Source organism: Podarcis cretensis (genome assembly GCF_951804945.1).
Source record: "Podarcis cretensis genome assembly, chromosome: 2".
In the NCBI taxonomy this organism is placed as follows: Eukaryota; Metazoa; Chordata; class Lepidosauria; order Squamata; family Lacertidae; genus Podarcis; species Podarcis cretensis.
The window spans coordinates 66,526,891-66,544,975 of record NC_137171.1 but is presented as its reverse complement, the minus strand read 5'-3'; the positions used below and the strand labels follow the sequence as shown (position 1 = coordinate 66,544,975).

The following is an 18,085-nucleotide window of genomic DNA, read 5'->3' as shown; positions in this document are numbered from 1 at the left end:
CTGTACATCAACAAGCACAAAGAAACAGCAACAATGTGACATCCTTCATGATTTCTCTAATATCATGCATTTGATCTGAATCTTGATGTTAAAGACCCATCTGTATTTGCTGCTATCTCAAAAAGCTATCAGAACACTGATGTAACACTAACAAAAATATCCAAAATTAAACAAACTCTTTTATAAAGTATGTTCCCATCAGCACAGAGATGGGAAAGGAATGACTGGGGAATAGCCAGAGTTGGCCTGACAGAAAGAATCAGAGAAAAGCAATAAATACAAATAAAAATAACATCAGTGGGAAATAGCCTAAGGATGTGCTCATCCTATTCTTTAAATTATATACTAGGGAATTTTTCCTGGCTTCAAGAACAATTGTTTAATAGAGTGTCCTGTGAATGTGTTTAAAAATATCCAGATGACTCATTTACATCCCACATATATGACAAAAAGGCTTACAATGAATGCCAATTTAAATCATAGAATTGTAGAGTTGGAAGAGACCCCCAAGGGTCCTCTAGTCCAATCCCCTGCAATGCAGAAATCTCAGCTAAAGCACCCATGACAGATGGCCATCCAACCTCTGCTTAAAAACCTCCTAGAAAGGAGAGTCCACAAGCTCCCATCAAGTTCACAGGCTATCACCATCTTAATATACAGTGGTACCTTAGGTTAAGAACTTAATTAGTTCTGGAGGTCCGTTCTTAACCTGAAACTGTTCTTAACCTGAGGTACTACTTTAGCTAATGGGGCCTCCCGCTGACACCGCATGATTTCTCTTCTCATCCTGAAGCAAAGTTCTTAACCCGAGGTACTATTTCTGGGTTAGCATACTCTGTAACCTGAAGCGTCTGTAACCCAAGGCGCCACTGTATTTATAAACTTTCAGAATGCACCACAACTACCACTCTGGGTAGATGCTTAAAGCAAATTTATCCCAACAGAATTCAGCCAAGACATAAAATTTCACCCAGTCAGACCAAACTCAAGCCCAATACATATGAAGGTTTTGCAGCAGTTTAGATTTGAGCTTCAGTTAATCCCCTGGACAAGAACCCCTGGAGAAATCTGCAAATGGGCCCTGCTCTCCATACTTTACACAATATTCCTGTAAAGGATATAAGATGGGGTAGGTAACCAAATATAAATGACTTCTAAAGTAGTTTCTTCAACAGGAAACTCGACACTGTTGATTCCTAGACACAGCCCTTCTGTGTCTTGGGTTTAACCTAGCTCTGCAGCAGAGCTGTGATTCACCATTGTTACATGATGTACAGCAGTGGAAGTGACAGATTCTTTCTTCTCTCTCCCCCCCCCCCCCACTTTTTACTTCTCTCCTTGACTTCATGGGCTTAGCCAGAGTTCCCCCCCGCCCCCAATCAAGTAATTAAATAAACTTAACTGACCAATTGCATCACAGATAACTCAGGGGGCAACAAAAGTCATGCCCCCTCCCAACAAAAATCCTGGCTACGCCCATGCCTGACTTACTAATTTCAACCTCCAGAAAAATTAATTCAATAGGACAAATCCTAAACTAACATCACAGGATGATGAAGGCATGCTCAGGAACAGGAAGAAGATTTCAGTCTCAACATAAGGTTCTTTGTTTTGAAAAACAGACGTATTTCATCAAGCTCACCCCACCAGATCTACACAAAAAAGCAATAAAAAGCAAACTAGGAAACAAAAAAGTGTTTCCAATCAACTATAGCCTATATTGTGCACAACGGAATAAAGAAAACATGTCCTTGGATTCAGCGTATGTGAGGCCTCCTCTCACATTTCCTTCAAAGTGGCTTCTTCAAGTTACTAAACATATACACATTCTTCAACCCAAACATTATTCAGATTGATATGTAAATCAAGAGGGAGCACCATCTGACCCGGCATCAATAATAATAGTCCAACTAGCAATAGCAAACTTCAGTTATACTGTAAGATGCTATTTGGACAGCTTGTGCCACAATTATAAAAGAGGAAATTACAAGGCTGCTGACCTAAGAAACAGTGAGTTTCTAAATAAACAAGAAAAGGACAGGTGTAAAGCACACTGGATATTTTGAAATATTTTAAAGTAGCAGTGGGCACCTGGCAGCCCACAAGCTGAATCTGGTCTATTGCTAGTTTTGGTCTGTCAGTCACTTTATTCCTATGCTACTTTCTGATGTTCAAGGCACTTAACAAAAGCAACAAAACAAATACATTAAACATCAACAATATATTACTATCCACACTATCCCTCTACAGAAGACAATATAGCACAAAACTGTTTCACAATAGGAACCTAACAAAAACACCTCTGTAACAAAATAATTCATTGCTTGCAGGAAAAGAATAAAAAGAGAACCTCTGCCCTTGAGCTAATAGCAGAATAAGCCCTTTTAAAGGAGTGCATAGGAAGCCAGGGCAAATCTTCAGTCTGGGGTGTTTCGGGAGTGGGGTGGAACAGCAGCAGCAGAATCAGGCATCAAACCTCATTCAAAGCACAAGCGGAAGAGGTGCTACCAGCTGAGGTGGACAGCCTGACTCTTGGTTCTCAAACTTTTTCAGCAGGGGGCTGGTCCACTGTCCCTCAGACCTTGTGGGGGGCCAGACTATATTTTTTTGGGAGGGAATGAATGGCAACAGAGGAACAATGAGCAGCACATGAAAGGGCTCTGGAGAGGGGCTGCTTTAAATGGCGGCTGCTCAAGAGGGGCGCTCAGCCAACCACGGCTCCTGTGTCTTGCAAGCAGCAGGGGCTGGTGGCAGTGGCAGCGGCAAGATGAGCAAAGCGAAAGGGCTCCAGAGAGGGGCTGGCAGCAATAAAGCCCAGCCCCCTTCCTCCTCTAGGCAGGATGGGGAGAAGCCAGGAAGAGGGAGGGAGAGAGGAGGTCCCGCCGCCGCCGTGTGAGGGAGAGGGAAAGAATGTGTGCGCTGGCAATACACGTGCTGGCGATCCGTGCAACGATTCCCGGACCATACGTGGCCAGATTTAGAGGGCAATTGGGCCTTATCTAGCCCGTGGGCCTTAGTTTGCTGACCCATGCTCTTGGCTGTATTGCTGTTTGCCTGAGCAGCGCTAATTCCCAAACTAATCACTTGGGAAATTCAGTTAGCAGTTAGCTCAGTTGTTTAGAGTGTGGTGCTGATAACACCATGGCTGCTGGTTCTAACCCAAACAAGCCAGCTGCATATTCCTGCATTGCAGGGGATTGGACAAAATGACCCTCGAGATCTCTTCTAATTCTATGATTCTATGAAAAGGGAACATGTGAAGCCATCCTTCTGAGCCCCTTGGAGTCGCTTCCCCAGCAAAGTTGTTTCTGTATAATGAAGTTTTATTTTTGTGTCATAAAGGATGCTTCAGGGGATGGTGTATCTACCCTCAGGGCAGTCACAGCTGGGGTCATCTGTCGACTAACTGACTCATGTGGCTACTGCCAGTTTACTATTAAAGATAAAGAAAGCCTTGCAACAGCCATCTGAAAAAGTAACAATGTTCTAGTAAAAGAGATGCTTCTGTACTAAATTAAAGGTAGAAATTCTTAGGGATCCTCATAGTGCAAATCACTTTGACGATATTGTTCCCTATGAACACAGATTTCACTGAACTTTCTTCTCTGCTTGGCATGTTTATCATATGAAATAACTCTCCTATTTCAGGTCCATTTTCCAATTCCCTCCTTTCCAAACAAAAATACTCTTTAAAATATTGCAGTTTTTGAGAGGCGGTATTAAAGGGACTGTAAACTCACACATAACTCTCTCAGGGCCTTATCTTCTGCAGAGTGTATTGTCAGAAAGCAGAAAATGTAGTTTGTCTCGCATTATCTGTAATAAGATAGACAGTCCTTCATTTTAACAAGGTGCCACTGCCAATATCAGCCCTGCTGCGTGAAAAACCAGTGCAATGCTTTCTTTATTTATACAAGTGGAATGAAACCGAGGGAGACCTGAGGCAATTGGTGATACTTTGCACCAACTGGCACATATAATGTATTCAGTTTGTGCCTCAGTTTAAAAAAAAAAAAAGCTACAGATTAGAATCCAAGAATCAAGAAGTCCAGTGACCTACTTCCGCCAAACTGCCAACAATTAGTTAATGGAACCTTGCTTCAAGTCACATTTACATGGAAATTGCCAAAGGCAGCATTCAAATCTCTTTGAACCAATTTCTGAAAAGTGTGGAATTCAGACACCACAGAATGATATTGCTTGATATGCAAATCAAAATCCTTGTTTAACTATCACCTTATGTAAGCCCAAAGATTTATCCTCAAGGCTATGAGGACAAGACTTGGGGAAGCAGCTGTGATGAGCAGAGTCCCGAACATCAGTTTCCCCTCCCTGCCCAGGACAGATGGTCATTGCTCTTCTCAGAACCAGAGAGAAGCAGGCTTTGTTCACAGGCTGAAATGAGAGGCTCCCTTGGCTTGCACAGAAGATCACTGCATTTTTTTGTAGTATATGGTGTGTTCCTTTTATAATGAAAAACTGGCTTTTTATGAACATTAATTCATTTATTTATATACGGGACAAGCTTACGGGTTATTTTAAATTGAATCATTATGTTTTTGAACAGATATTTGCTTGTTAGGTGATTATCTAAACTGCACCAGAGTACATGCAGATCTACTTGTTTGAGTGGAGGAGGGTTTTAGATTTATTTTTTTTGCAATACATGGTAAATGCCATTTTCAGTCAGAAGGATTAAGGGTTTTTTTTTTTAATTAAGGAAGAATACAGTACAAGGAAAAGCAATCTTAGAAGTATGATTTAAAACAATATGCAATTTAACAAAAATAAGTCTGAACAACTACAACTTCTGGATTTATTTTGATGTTGTCATTCTGAATGTTAAGAAATGTCACTGAAGAAAACTTTTCAGCTAAATCTAGCTATTTTCAGTAGTAATTTTCATTAGAATGCTTATGACTATTCACAGCCTTTATCAAGAGGCTATATTTATTCTATCCACCAATATTTTGCGAGAACATCATATGTACTAGTTGATTGTCACTTGTAGTTGACTACTGAGAAGTTTGTTTTTCATGTGACTAGTGTTTTATTATTGTAGTTGTATTGTTTTAATTCATTATTACACTTTTGCACATGTAAAATTTACAGTTGTTATCTTGTCTTGTCTAGTGTTTCTGTGTACTGGTGGTCAGAAGACTTTCTTTCTTTCTGTTGTTTCCATGCTGGACACTTTCTCAGACAAATCCTGGTGCTCTTCAAGTGCTTTAATAACAATAAAAAACCCAAAATGGAGTTTATGCTAAGGAAGTGCTATTTTCAGAGGTTGATGGGGACAGAATAGTCCTAATGAGTTCAGACATTTGGTAGTTTAATTTTACCATTCTTTCAATATGGATAAACTACCGTATTGCCCCAAATATAAGCTGCACCTTTAAAACTGGAGGGGGAAGAAAAAAAAAACCCAAATATAAGCCACTCCACTCCTCCCTGCTCCTGGCTGCCTACTGGTGGCGGGGGGGGGGGGGGGGACTGCGCTGCGTTGCTGGGGGCCTTTCCCCTTCTTCATTCTCTCCCTTCCCAGCTGTGGGAGAGAGAATGGGGAACTATGCACAGGGCGGGTGCCGCTGTGCCACACTCCTGGCCGCATAACATAAGGTCATGAATATAAGCTGCACTTTAACTTTTCAGTCTGAATTTGAGGGGAAAGTGAGGCTTATATTCAGGCCAATACGGGATATGCCCTGATAGCATTGTAAGTTGAACATTTTAAAAAATAAATAAAGAAGGGAGGTTATGGAACACCACTCAGCATAATTGTTGCTAAGAATGTGGGATACGAAGCGGTTTAAATTTGCTTTAAAAGTTTTGTGATTATTCCAGACATCTCCAATTCAACCAACTGACTAGGGTGTCGGTATGCTACCATGATCACAGCATAAGAAATGTTAAGTGAGAACATGTGTGCAGGAGTGACTTCAACAATGGTCACTGGTCATGATGGTTATGTACAACATTTAGGATTAGTGGTACCAGAGGTGCCAACTCTATGGGGCCCTTTGCCCCCTCCCATGAAATAATTAGGGGGCAAAATTTTATGCAAGTTGGCACCTATAAGAGGTACCATGATCAGAGACCTTGCAGCATTATGACTGCCTCCACCAAGCTTTTCTCTTCATATGGTTTCTACCTTTCTGTTAAATAACCAGTATTGGTGAAATTATTGAAACCTGCAATACACTTTTAGTCTCCAAGGTTCTCTGTTCAAGCCAAAATGACAAGGAGTGATACTCAACTAAGCTACACAGCCACAGATGTTTGTGGGTAAAGAAGCAAAACCCTAACAAAATGCTCTGTTCATTGAAGATGCACAAGTCCTCTGCAAACAAGCACTACCATTTACACATCAGGTTTCCTCAGGTTGACAGCCAAGAGTGGGAAATTACCTATACTTAAAGAGTGGCTGGTGCATGCTAGCTCTGTCCCCATTCTCTTCCATGTGTTGGAGGGTGGCTGTCTAGTCAAATTGTGCTAGTACCATCACTAGGACGACTAAGACAAAAATCCCCATGTCTAAATATACCCTGCTTCTCTTCTCTTCGTTCATTGCATATATAGGTTTGCATCCTAACTGGGCATCTGTGAACATGAAGGATCCCTGTGGCAGGAGGATAGAACCAACTATCAGCAATTCTCACTTTCCCTTGCAGAGCCTCTTTTGCTGACCCAACCCTTCAGAACAGATTTTGGTGTGTCACAAGGGGATCAGACTTATGAGCACCACATGACCACAATTCCACTCATGGAACACTCCTGTAAGTGGAAGCCCAGTCGGGGTCCAAGCCAGAGTCTATCTGATGCAAATTCTTCACAACTGCCTTATTTTCAAGCAATTGGTACAATACTTTTTGAAATTAAGGAATTCTGTTTCTCCCCTCAAAGCAACACACATAATCCGAACATATTAATACAAAACATATATTTTAATTTTCTCACAGAAATGAAAGCACCAGGTCACCAGGTAGAAACATAGTATAAGTGACAGTGTTACTTTAAATTATTTCTCCCTTCCTCTGCTAATTTCCACAAAAGTCTCCAAGATACACATTCCTTCTAAGCTATGATGATATCATTAGATGTCAGTGGTTTTTATTTCAGAAGTATCTTTTTTTTTCCAGAAGAGAGGAGAAAGAGATTCTCAAAAAGCTTGTTTTTCTAACATGAAACGAAGGCAAAATCACTTTGAGGTTTAGGCTATGTGTAAAATTAAAGCTTGTAACAGCATGTGGGGCTTCATGCCACATTACTGATATTGGCCCTGATTCTCATTAATAAGATATGATATGAGAGAGAGACTAGTTTGGGCAGATGACTCTCAAAGTAATCTCACTGATTTTTAATATCTAATAAAATGAAATGAATAAAAACCATGTGTGGGGTGGGAAATTATGTAATATACGTAGCAGGTGGTACCAGGACTTGCAATCACATCTTCAACAAACATAATTTTGTGGCAATTAATTACTCTAGTCCCAAGCCTTTACCAATGAACCTGAATAGCAAGGGAAATTGACAACGAGAAGATTGCAACAGCCAAATGTTCACTAGGCCCTTGAAAGGTCAATTTATGGTGCACATCTGTGTCTTCAAATTTATGAAGAGATTGTTTTCTCATGCAGACATTGTGCTTTACAATTAACAATGTGGTTTCCTGATGAGAGAATCTCATGGCACCCTATCATTAAATACATATGTTGCACATCCATTTCAATGTCCTACAATATTGCAATTAACAATATCATTTAAACGTCTACATGAACTTTTGCATAAAAGAGTGCACAGTTTAGCTCAAACAGTCATAACTTGATTGCAGAGATATATAAATGAGATTAGATAATGGTCCTTCCTGTATCATTCGTGCAATATGGTCCATATTAATCATCTTATTTTATATTCAAAAGAAAGTTTTGACTTTCCAGCTGGATACACATTTTTTTCCACATTGATCTTTACCATGAGACCATGCTATATGACTAACCTTGGAGCTAAATCTTCTCCAAGCCCTGACAATGTTAACAAGGAGGAGAATTTCATTCCAATCCTAGTGGCCTGTCCTAAAACACAACTTGGACCAGGAAAACAAGGTTTAAGTGACACACTGCAGCTTTGCACAGACTTGAATTTCACCAGAGGACTGAATATGCAAGGAGCTGATTTCACTACAATATCACACAGAAAAGCCAACTTTGAAATCCCTTGTACCTTATTTTCCAAATTAGGCAAAGCCTTTCATACCTGGTTTTACAGATTTTCCTACTGTAAGAAGTGTTGTCACAATTTTTTCTACTGTACATATAAAGACTACAGTTTTCAGAATGAAGCTTTAAGTCTTATTTTTGGTAGCAAGCCTCAATTGAAAAGCTTGAATGAAAAACATTTCCCCATGCATATCTTTCAAAGACTTCAGAAATTATTGGAGTGGGACAGAGTTTTATGAAATGCTTTTTATCAGGAAAGGAGTCCACAGCTCAAAGCATTTCTCTTTTAATTAACTCTTAGCCAAACAAAGTTTACAGGAATTCATCCTATACATTCCACTGTGCTTCAAACAGCAGTAGCTGCAGCCCTCAACAGCCATAATTTTAACACTCATTATTTCATTATCCAGTAGTGAATAAACCCAACCCATTATGGTGGTGTTTCTCTTGCCATTATAATCAGTTGGATATGATAGCTGTTTGCTTCTAACAAGGGAGCATCAAATATGCAAAGGACATTTCTTTAGCAACAGCAGCAAATCTATGAACAAATTTTGCACTTTTATTTAAGGAATGTGGAGTTTGAAAAGAAGTAGAGAAAAGTATTGTGTGTTCCATTATTACTTATGAAGGTAATTAAAAATATTTTCAACTGCTGCACAATCTTTATCAAACATTGTGTGTTTGCTCTAGTTCAGGGTGTGTGTGTGTGTGTAGATGAAAAGCAGAGTGAAATCGACAGTTATTGTGATAAGGATTCTTTGACATTTTGAGAAGAGCTTGACTTCTACCTTCCCCTTAGAACACATTCAATTTTCTATAAAAATTTAAAATACCACTTTCATTTATTTGTATTCACTTTCATTAATTTACAAAGCAAAATCACAGCAAAAGAGTGCCACATTTTTGTTCCTTTCCACTTAACCTGTGTTCCTTCTTCTGCAGCCAACACTAAAAAGCCGGTCTTGGGCTCCACTCAGCCTTTGGTGGCATATTATAATTCCACAGACAGTTGGGCCCTGTTTTTCCATCGGAACACAACACTTGTAGTTATGAGCCTCTTGACTTTGTCACTCTGGGGCATGCCAGTGAGTAGGCGGGCTGGGATCAAAGTAAAAGTTAAGGTAAAGGACCCTTGACAGTTAAGTCCAGTCACAGAAGACTCATCTCATTGGCGTTTGTCCGCAGAGTTTTTCCAGGTCATGTGGCCAGCATGACTAAGCCACTTCTGGCAAAACCAGAGCAGCGCACAGAAATGCTGTTTACTTTGCCACTGGAGCAGTACCTATTTATCTACTTGCACTTTTTGGTGTGCTTTCGAACTGCTAGGTTGGCAGGAACTGTGACCAAGCAATGGGAGCTCACCCCGTTGTGGGGATTCGAACCACCAACCTTCTGATCGGCAAGTCGAAGAGGCTCAGTGCTTTAGACCACAGTGCCACCCGGGTCCCTGGGATCAAAGTAGTGTTCCTATAATTTGGCAGCTCTAGTGAAAAAATGACCTTCTCCCTCAAAGCCATTGAGCACTTTGATTCATTTTTATTATTACACCCAATTTTTAAATGTAATTTAAAGTCACTGTTTGGAAAGTCTGTTTGGAAAGTCAGAGAAAATAATTGGGGGGGGGGCATGGGATTTTATGTTTGCTAAAAGGGGGCATGGGTTTTTAAAAGTTGAGAAACACTGCTCCATGCCATCAGACATGTACTTGGACATGACCTCTCTACCATTGTAATGTTAAAACTGTCCATCTTAACATTTTTTCAACATTTAAATGAACCACAAAAGGTTTAGACTGCAAGAGTTTCAGGTGCATAAACATTTTATTTCCAAATGTCAGTTATCACAATAAAAATAATGTATTATTTGCTAGTTACTTTGAGCCTGCAAGAGTAACGATGTCAAGCATTTCTATTTATTCCTAAAATAAGAATTTAACCATTTTCAAATTCGTCATAAATCAAACTTTGCCATCAATACTGCCTAAAGTAACATGTCAATAACTTTCGGGGTGCGGGTGGGGACACAAGACAGCTTGTCAGTTACTATTTTAATAATGCCGGAATAAGTGTTTTTCATTTTAAAACTGAGCCCTGTTAAAGCTTGCTGTCTTTTCAGTTTTTTGTTACCAGCTACCCATGACATATAAGAACTAGTGACATACACATTCCTCCTGGCAGTCAGAATAAGTTGATTATGATGAAGGAGGAACTTTTCTTGTACAGAAAGTACACCCAGTCACTTAGTATTTTAGTACACAAACAATTTACAGTCTTGATCCTGTGACGGGCAGAGGCTGATCCTCCAAACTATATGCACTCTCATTCTACCCATGACTTTCCTCCCCATTTCCAGTTTAATATTAGCCACAGTTTGCCTCACTTGGCAGACTGTGGAAAGCACTTGCCCTTCAATAAAGAATTAAAAATAAATAAATCAGGCCATGGTTTCCAATTCTGGTTAGGAGCGTAAGCGCTAAATGCAGCCTGCCAATTTGGAAGGTAAATTATGGGTATTGCTCAACAGGGAGCAGAAAGTGCAACCACTCAGGGGAAAAAGAAGCACGATACGTCATGATTTGGGAGACTCAAGACTTCCAAGCAAGCCCATGGCTCACGAGGCATTTCTACACAAGTCAAAGTACAACATACTATCAATTAAATATTATAGAGAATAATTATTGAACTTCTTGAATTGACAAACATGAAAAAATCACGATGTCACAAGAATAACCTCTATAATGGAAATTGAACAAATTGCAGTCTTAAGAATATAAGAACCCTGTTGGATCATGCCAGAAGCCCATCTAATCAAATATCCTGTTATCAAAGTAGCTAATCAGATGCCCCAACCCACTTACATGCAAAATGTGAGTTGTACCACTGAGCTGTTAAATTTATGTTTAATATACAAAAAATGCTACGTTTGAATGCATTGCATTTAAAATGTTATGCAAAGCGGTTTGCACTAGGCAAACTGTCTCTAGGTAAATGCAGCAAGGAGAGGCTGGAATATGCTAATTGATGACTTATCCCAGAAACCCAAACAGTTCTCTCTTCTGGAAGGTGAAACCTGAGAACCTAGCTCTAAGTCAGCCCTTAAAGCTCAGTGATGATGAACAAGCAAGTTGCTAGGATCTCCCTCTGGAGCTGAAGAAAGAAAAGTTTATTGACCTGTGTTAAGGACTAAAAAGAAGTCTGAATCACATTGCTTGTTTGCTATAAATAGCAATGTTACAAATAAATAAAGAATTAAAATTAATTAATTTAAAAAGTAATTAATTTCAAAGTAACTATTTTAAAACTATTTCCAGTAAAGGTTTGAAATTCATTCTTGTGGTGGAGAGCAAATGGATTTCTACTTACCACAAGGTCAAGAACAGGGATTCCCTTTGCAGCAACTCTTAAGATGAGCTACAATATTTTATATGTATCCCCTAAATTATTAGGAAGCAACACTTCCTTCCCACTAGTTATTGTAGATAACTTTGTAAGCTTTCATGGTCACCTTTATCCCTTCAAATAGGGAAAGTAACACTCTTTCAATCATTCTGTCTATGCAAGCATTCTTGTTTTTCAGATGATACCTGACACCACCATTGTGAACCAAGGTCAGGGGGTGCTGGGGGGAGGAGATGGGGAAAGCCCCATTGCGCAGGTGGAAGTCCTTGCACAGGACTTCTACTGATGAGGGTGGGCAGGTGAATCCCATCCACCTGCACTAAACATTTTGAGATAATTTTAAAAATTAAAATTGATTGTAAAAACAATCACAAAAATCATTAGGTGTGGGTTTTTCGTATGGGCCTCTGAGTATAGATCCAGGATGTTCTGAAAAAAGCATGACATGTGGACAATTTTCAAGTTATCTCTTTCCTTTGTTTTCCAAAATCCACTAGTATACTATTTGGAAATATGGTTGATCCATGAGCAAAATGAGAATGCATTCTTTTAGTCCCAAATCTGAAGTTCAAGTCATTAACATATGGAAACCAAAATGGGGAAGATGGAATTGAGAATATGTCTGTTGATTGCTGTTGTGCTACATTTTAAAAATCAATTAACATATTAGATACAAAGTTTATTTGTATGCCAACTTTTCTTGGTAAATCACACCCAAAGCAACTCCTGGTAAATTATAAGAGCAACATTCCAATACCATTCATTAACACTTCAAAATATATTGGCGAAATATCAACATCGGACCATATTTCAACAAATGCATGAAAACATTTGAAGTTAATAAATTCAGTATTACACTAAGGCAAAGAGTAAAACCTACACAAATCTGGAGTAGAGTCCCTAAGATGGTTGGGTGGCTCCTTGTGGTGACTCCTATAGCCATGCTAGTGCCAAATGTATTGCTCTGATTTCCTTTGGACCACATCAGCAAGGTTGGGGGTTGGCGGGTCTTGTCATCTGGGCAGCCTAGGACTTCCATACACACTGCCCAGACTTGCACCTCAGGAAGGTCACTTCAGTGGTGCTAATGCAGCGGTTTGACTCCACGAACACCCCAGATGCACTCCACTGTCTTTCGAGATAGACAGACATGCCAACAACACTAAGGCTAGACAATCCACTAAAAATTCATACTAAATTCATACTAAAGCTCAGCAAAATAAAATACTGAGACTGAATCTAGACACACAGCAAAGTAATACATTAATAAGAATGCAGCATGGAGCAAAAAGATAAAATCTCATTTCTAGCACTTCATTTCGAACAATTCAGTAAAGTTTAAATAAGTCTAACAATCAAGCCATCAAAAGCCTCTCATTCCAATGAATTCAAAATTGCACTAAATATTAAACAGCCTACTAACAAAGCACATTAATAGAGCTGAACAATAAAATACAACCACCTGTCCAGAATTAGCAGCAAAAAACCCTCAGCTGTAGCCCCTCACACAAGCCACATTAAATCATGCTAACTCCAAAGCACAGGCACAGCTGTTATCTCTCTGAAGATGAAGCCTCACCAGGGTCCTACTCTGGTTCAAAAAAAGATACCTCTATATGAGGCATTTCAATAAAACCTACCCACCACCTCTGGGAAGAGACCCTCATCTTACCATTCTTCCATATCCTAAGCCAAGCACAGGCAAACTCAGCCCTCCAGATGTTTTGGGACTACAACTCCCATCATACCTGAACACTGGTTCTGTTAGCTAGAAATGATGGGAGTTGTAGTCCCAAAACTGGAGGGCCAGGTTTGCCTATGCCTGTCCTAAGCTATGAGTGCTGATCCTTCAGGCCATGGGCTAAATTAGATCTGACGTAGGTGCCAATTCGGTTCATTAGTTGCTTTACCCCAAACTGTAAATGCTTTTACATCACTGGCTCCTGCAAAATTGTTGAGATTTTCTTTACACTGGAACACCTGTCAGCAATATGACAGCTTGTGACTTGCTGGTCAGCAGCCCTACCCAGTCAAAATGGCTCGTGTGGGATGTCAGGATCCAGCCCACAAGCCGGAGCCTGTTCTCATCCTAAACCACAAAGAAGAGGGGACCCTCACCACTGTGTAATGTATGATGGAAACAGTATGATGTGTAAACAGAAAACTGAAAAAAAATGTATAAACAAAAAGCCTGGGGAACAATGCAACACTTCTAAATGGGTCCTGGAACACAATATATATCAATCACACCTCAGTTATCTATATGGACCTTGAGCTTTCGTAACTGAAGTGATTAAAGGCCCGTATTCTCAGTAAAAGTGGAAAGGCTGAAGAAAGAGAACAAATTACTATAGGATTTACAACCAAATGTTCCTAGGTCCTAATTGGTATTCTAAGGATATGAGTTTTGAATATGCTCAATATCAATCCCTGCTATCCTAAATTCTGTGGTATCTGACTAATCAGTTAATTTGTAACAGCACAATAATCTACATGTCTACTCTGAAGTAAATCCCACTGAATTTAATCCCACTTAATCCCAGTGGATTACATGGGCATATGACTGCAGCCTAAATCATTTTTCTGAGATTTAAGACCTTGTTGCTGCCAATACAGCTTGCTGTCTGTTGTATGTCATTCTCTACTTTAGAACGACTCATCTAAAGGTTGCCCAGCATCCAACAGGATTTAAACTTGGCTAGAAATGGATGAAGAGTTGTGTCCTCAGCTAGTTTGTTGAGCCAGTATTCAGAGAGCACCATTATTTTCCAGATCAAACAGAGTGTGCTGTGATTAAACATCCTCTGAGAAGATATTTCAGGATGCAGCAAATCAAAACAAACATGCACAAAATCAACATGCCCAAATCGAGATTGTAAAAAGCCTCAGTATGCATGCCTCCTGGAAAAAAAATGGCTGCATGAATCAGCTCTCAGGCACGATCATTTGCTTGTTTAATGGAAAGCGTAGCCGAGGATAAATATTCACAGATGTAAAGCAGAATTTAGTCCATTTCTTTTTGCCATACTATACCATAAACACCACATTGCACTGGGCAAGGAAAACATTTCACAAAAACTGCCCTAAACGTTTATGACTAGCCAGTCTTCAAGTGACTGCTATGTCAACAGAAGTAGCCTTCAACACGGAGTGTGCTATCGCCACTCTGACTGCAACAGCCTAAAGTCACAGAATCTTTGGGAAAGAGATGATAGGAGATGGGGTAGAGAAAATACTTCTGCAGCATTCACCCAGTTCTGCAATCTATGTCTGATTATTGGTAAGGATTCCTCCAAATACTTCCATCAATGCTGCAACATGGGCAATGTGTCATTGCACCCAGGAAGGCACCACTGTTCCGCTGGAACTATAACTACGTCTGCATTCTAAACATAATTATTTAGAAGTATATGCAGCTGAATTCAGTGGGAGTTCACAGCAAACATGCACAATACATAATCAGTGAAGCCAAAACAAAAGGGATCAGTTACAATAATGAGTATCTTCTACGTCTAAGGCTGTGATCTTATGCACAACTATTTTTAAATAAACCCTACTGAGTAAACATTAGAACAATCAAGGATAGGGCTACAACACATTTTAAAACAAATATATAATGCTTTCTAAAATTGTGAACGAATGCCCAAATCCTTATTCCAAAAGCAAAGGGCTTTTCAAGAACTGAGCCTGAAGAAAACAAAGGTGTTTGAGGCAAAAGGAAAAAATATGAGTTAGCCAACTTCTGCTTAAGCCACTCTACTACAAAAATAAAAAAGATAAACCACTCCTTTGCATTTTGACTTCAAAGTCAACTGAACACTTTACTTGCCAATAGTATTTTACTCATGATTTCATCCAAAGATCCATCAGGGTGTAAAGTTGTGAAATAGAGCCAAGATCCTTTGTTGACAAATGCAGTATAACTTCTGAAACTTAGTGAGTAGTTAAAAGACCATGAGCATCAGGGAAGAACAAAGTAGAAGACCTAAAGCCTTACCACTCACACCATCCAGGTCAGAAAGTGGGGGCAGTTGTTTTATTTTTTGCAATGCCAGCTCCTGTCCAAGAAATACGTATGTCAGCTTTGGGTCCAACATATCCATTGGCAGCCCTGCTGCACCCACAACCCCCGTTATGCTCCTTTGGTGGGGGGGGCAGGGGGCTATGACGGAACAGCACTGGCAGTAGTGTGTGTTCTACCACAGTTCCGGCAGGTACAATGAGAGCCTTCACGGTGGCAGAGCCCACCCTCCCTACTTGCACAACATGGCACAGGAACACTCCCACCTTATTCTTAAGCCCTCCAGCAGCACAAACCAGGGGTTAGGATTGCTCTGTTAACCAAATACAATGGTCATGGGCTGAAGAATTAACACAAAACCAGCATGAATGGTGCTTCCTTCACAGAGCATTGCCAAGACTCTTTGAAGGGAAAGTGTGCAACAAGATTTCTACACTTGTTACAACTTTTCGGTGAAAACAAATCATTTACTCCACAAGAGTACTCTACCACTATTATTCCAATAACGGTATCTGCTGCCTGGGTATGGTGCTGACATTATACGTACTTTCTAAGCCATTTGGCAAGATTTCACCTAAACAATTTAACATAGATCTTGTCATGCTTTAAAATGACAGACAACGGCTGAAATACAAAGCAAAAATCCAGAAATGCTAGAATAGAATGAACTGACCTGAGCATATTTATACTTAAGCCCTAAATGTTTTGAGATTTTGATTTACAAATCAGTATTTTGTATCATTTTCCCCTCTTTACTATGCTACTCTACCAAACAACAACAACAGCAACAATAAAGAGAAGACTATGACACACTTTCTTGGTGTTACATTTCACATGCAATCTTCTTGAATCAACTACAACTTCAGCAGAACATCAGAAAATTATTAGGTGTGTTATCAAAAAAATGGTCAGCAATTCAGACTTCTCCAATTCATGGTTGAGAGATTTTATGACAGAAAGGCTATTATTTTCCAAGAATGGTTACTGCTGCGGCATAACATTGTTCTGAAAGCAAGAAAACACACACATACACTTATGAAACTCCTTGTCTGCAATCTAGTTCCATTCCTTCAATCTAAATGGCAGCTTGGCTGCCCCAAAGTTTGTGTCACTCTTCCAAGACAATTAAAGAGATTCAGCTGAGTGTTTTCTGTTTCACAGCAGTGCACCATCAGAAATGTGGCATCTGTAGACAGCACATATATGAGCACAACTAAAAAGATAGGCAAGTCACGATTTTCTATTTGCCTCTGCTAAGATGCAGCCTGAATCTATGACACTTCTCAACCAGGCACACTACTGAAAAGGAAGCTCTTTTGCTCATCTGTAAAAAAAACTAAAAATCCACTTGTTGATGGCTAGCAACTAGAACCACTGCCTGAATCTCTTCACCTGGATTAGCCTTTTCAAATTAAAAAGGGGAAAGGCACCTGTGTCAAGAGTTCCCTTACTCTGGTAGCGATGTGATAGTTTTGATTTGCTCACCAATGCAATGACCTCTCTTTCAGACCATGGACTTGTTGTACTCATACTATACATGTAGCTTTTTACTTCTGCTGTTGACACTGTCATCTAAACCGAGGACGACTGTTTCCAAACTCCTCTAAGGGGCGAAGTTGGGAATAAGGCTTGCTGGAAAATGCCTTTGGATGGCGTTCACCACAGAGAATTACAACATCCCATCAGTGCTCATGAGAGACTCGCTTCTCCCTCTTGGAATGCAAATCAGGAAGCCACACACTCCAGCACGCGCGCGTGCACACACACACACACACACGGCTTTAGGAGCCGCCTGGTAGAGCAGGAAGACAGTTTTTGCTCTCTTTTCATGGTACCCACCACGCCAGAATGTGCCAAGCGGGGAGTCACTGCAAATCCCAAGAAACTTAGTGCAACTGGACAGCAGGAACACGATGGATGCTCTAGGATCTAGCTCGAAGTGTGTATGCCTTTATAGGGTGTGTGTCATTTACTACAGGGGGAAATAGGGAGAGCCTTGTATCCCTCCTCCTCCCCCAACTTCTTCCTACTCAAGGCGAGGTACTCACCCCACCTCTGTGGTTCGAGGCTCTGCAAGCTCCAGCCGATCCCCTCTGAAAGCATCCAGGACGGAGCAAAACGTGCACTCCTTTCTTGGCCGGCGCTCTGGAGCTCGCCCAGCAAACACGAGTTCAGCAGCTCCAACTCCAGCCGGCGGTGGCGGGTAATTCCATTGGAACGGAGGGGGTGGGGTGGGGGGAGGATAGAAAGAAAGAGAAAGCGAGCCAGACTCCGCCGAGCCGGTTAGGAGATCATGGTGCCTCCTGCTGTGGACAGCAGCTGACGAAGCCGGGGCAGCCAAGCCCGGCCACGGCTCCCCTGGCCAGCACTCGCCTTGCCAGGTCCCGGCGGGAGAAGTCCTCAGGCGCGCGCAGGACGGGGCATCCTCTCCGGAGCGCGAGCGC

General features: G+C 40.6%; 1 protein-coding gene across 1 annotated transcript in view; it reads right to left on the bottom strand.

Moving 5' to 3' along the window:
- The window catches only part of SGCD (sarcoglycan delta), a 404,733-nt gene extending 386,871 nt beyond the window's left edge, over window positions 1-17,862 (bottom strand). Inside the window, exon 1 of the mRNA XM_079968328.1 lies at window positions 17,690-17,862. The gene's annotated coding sequence lies outside the window, so the exon portion shown is untranslated. The remainder of the gene's footprint in view (window positions 1-17,689) is intronic.
- Between the last annotated feature and the right edge of the window lie 223 nt (window positions 17,863-18,085).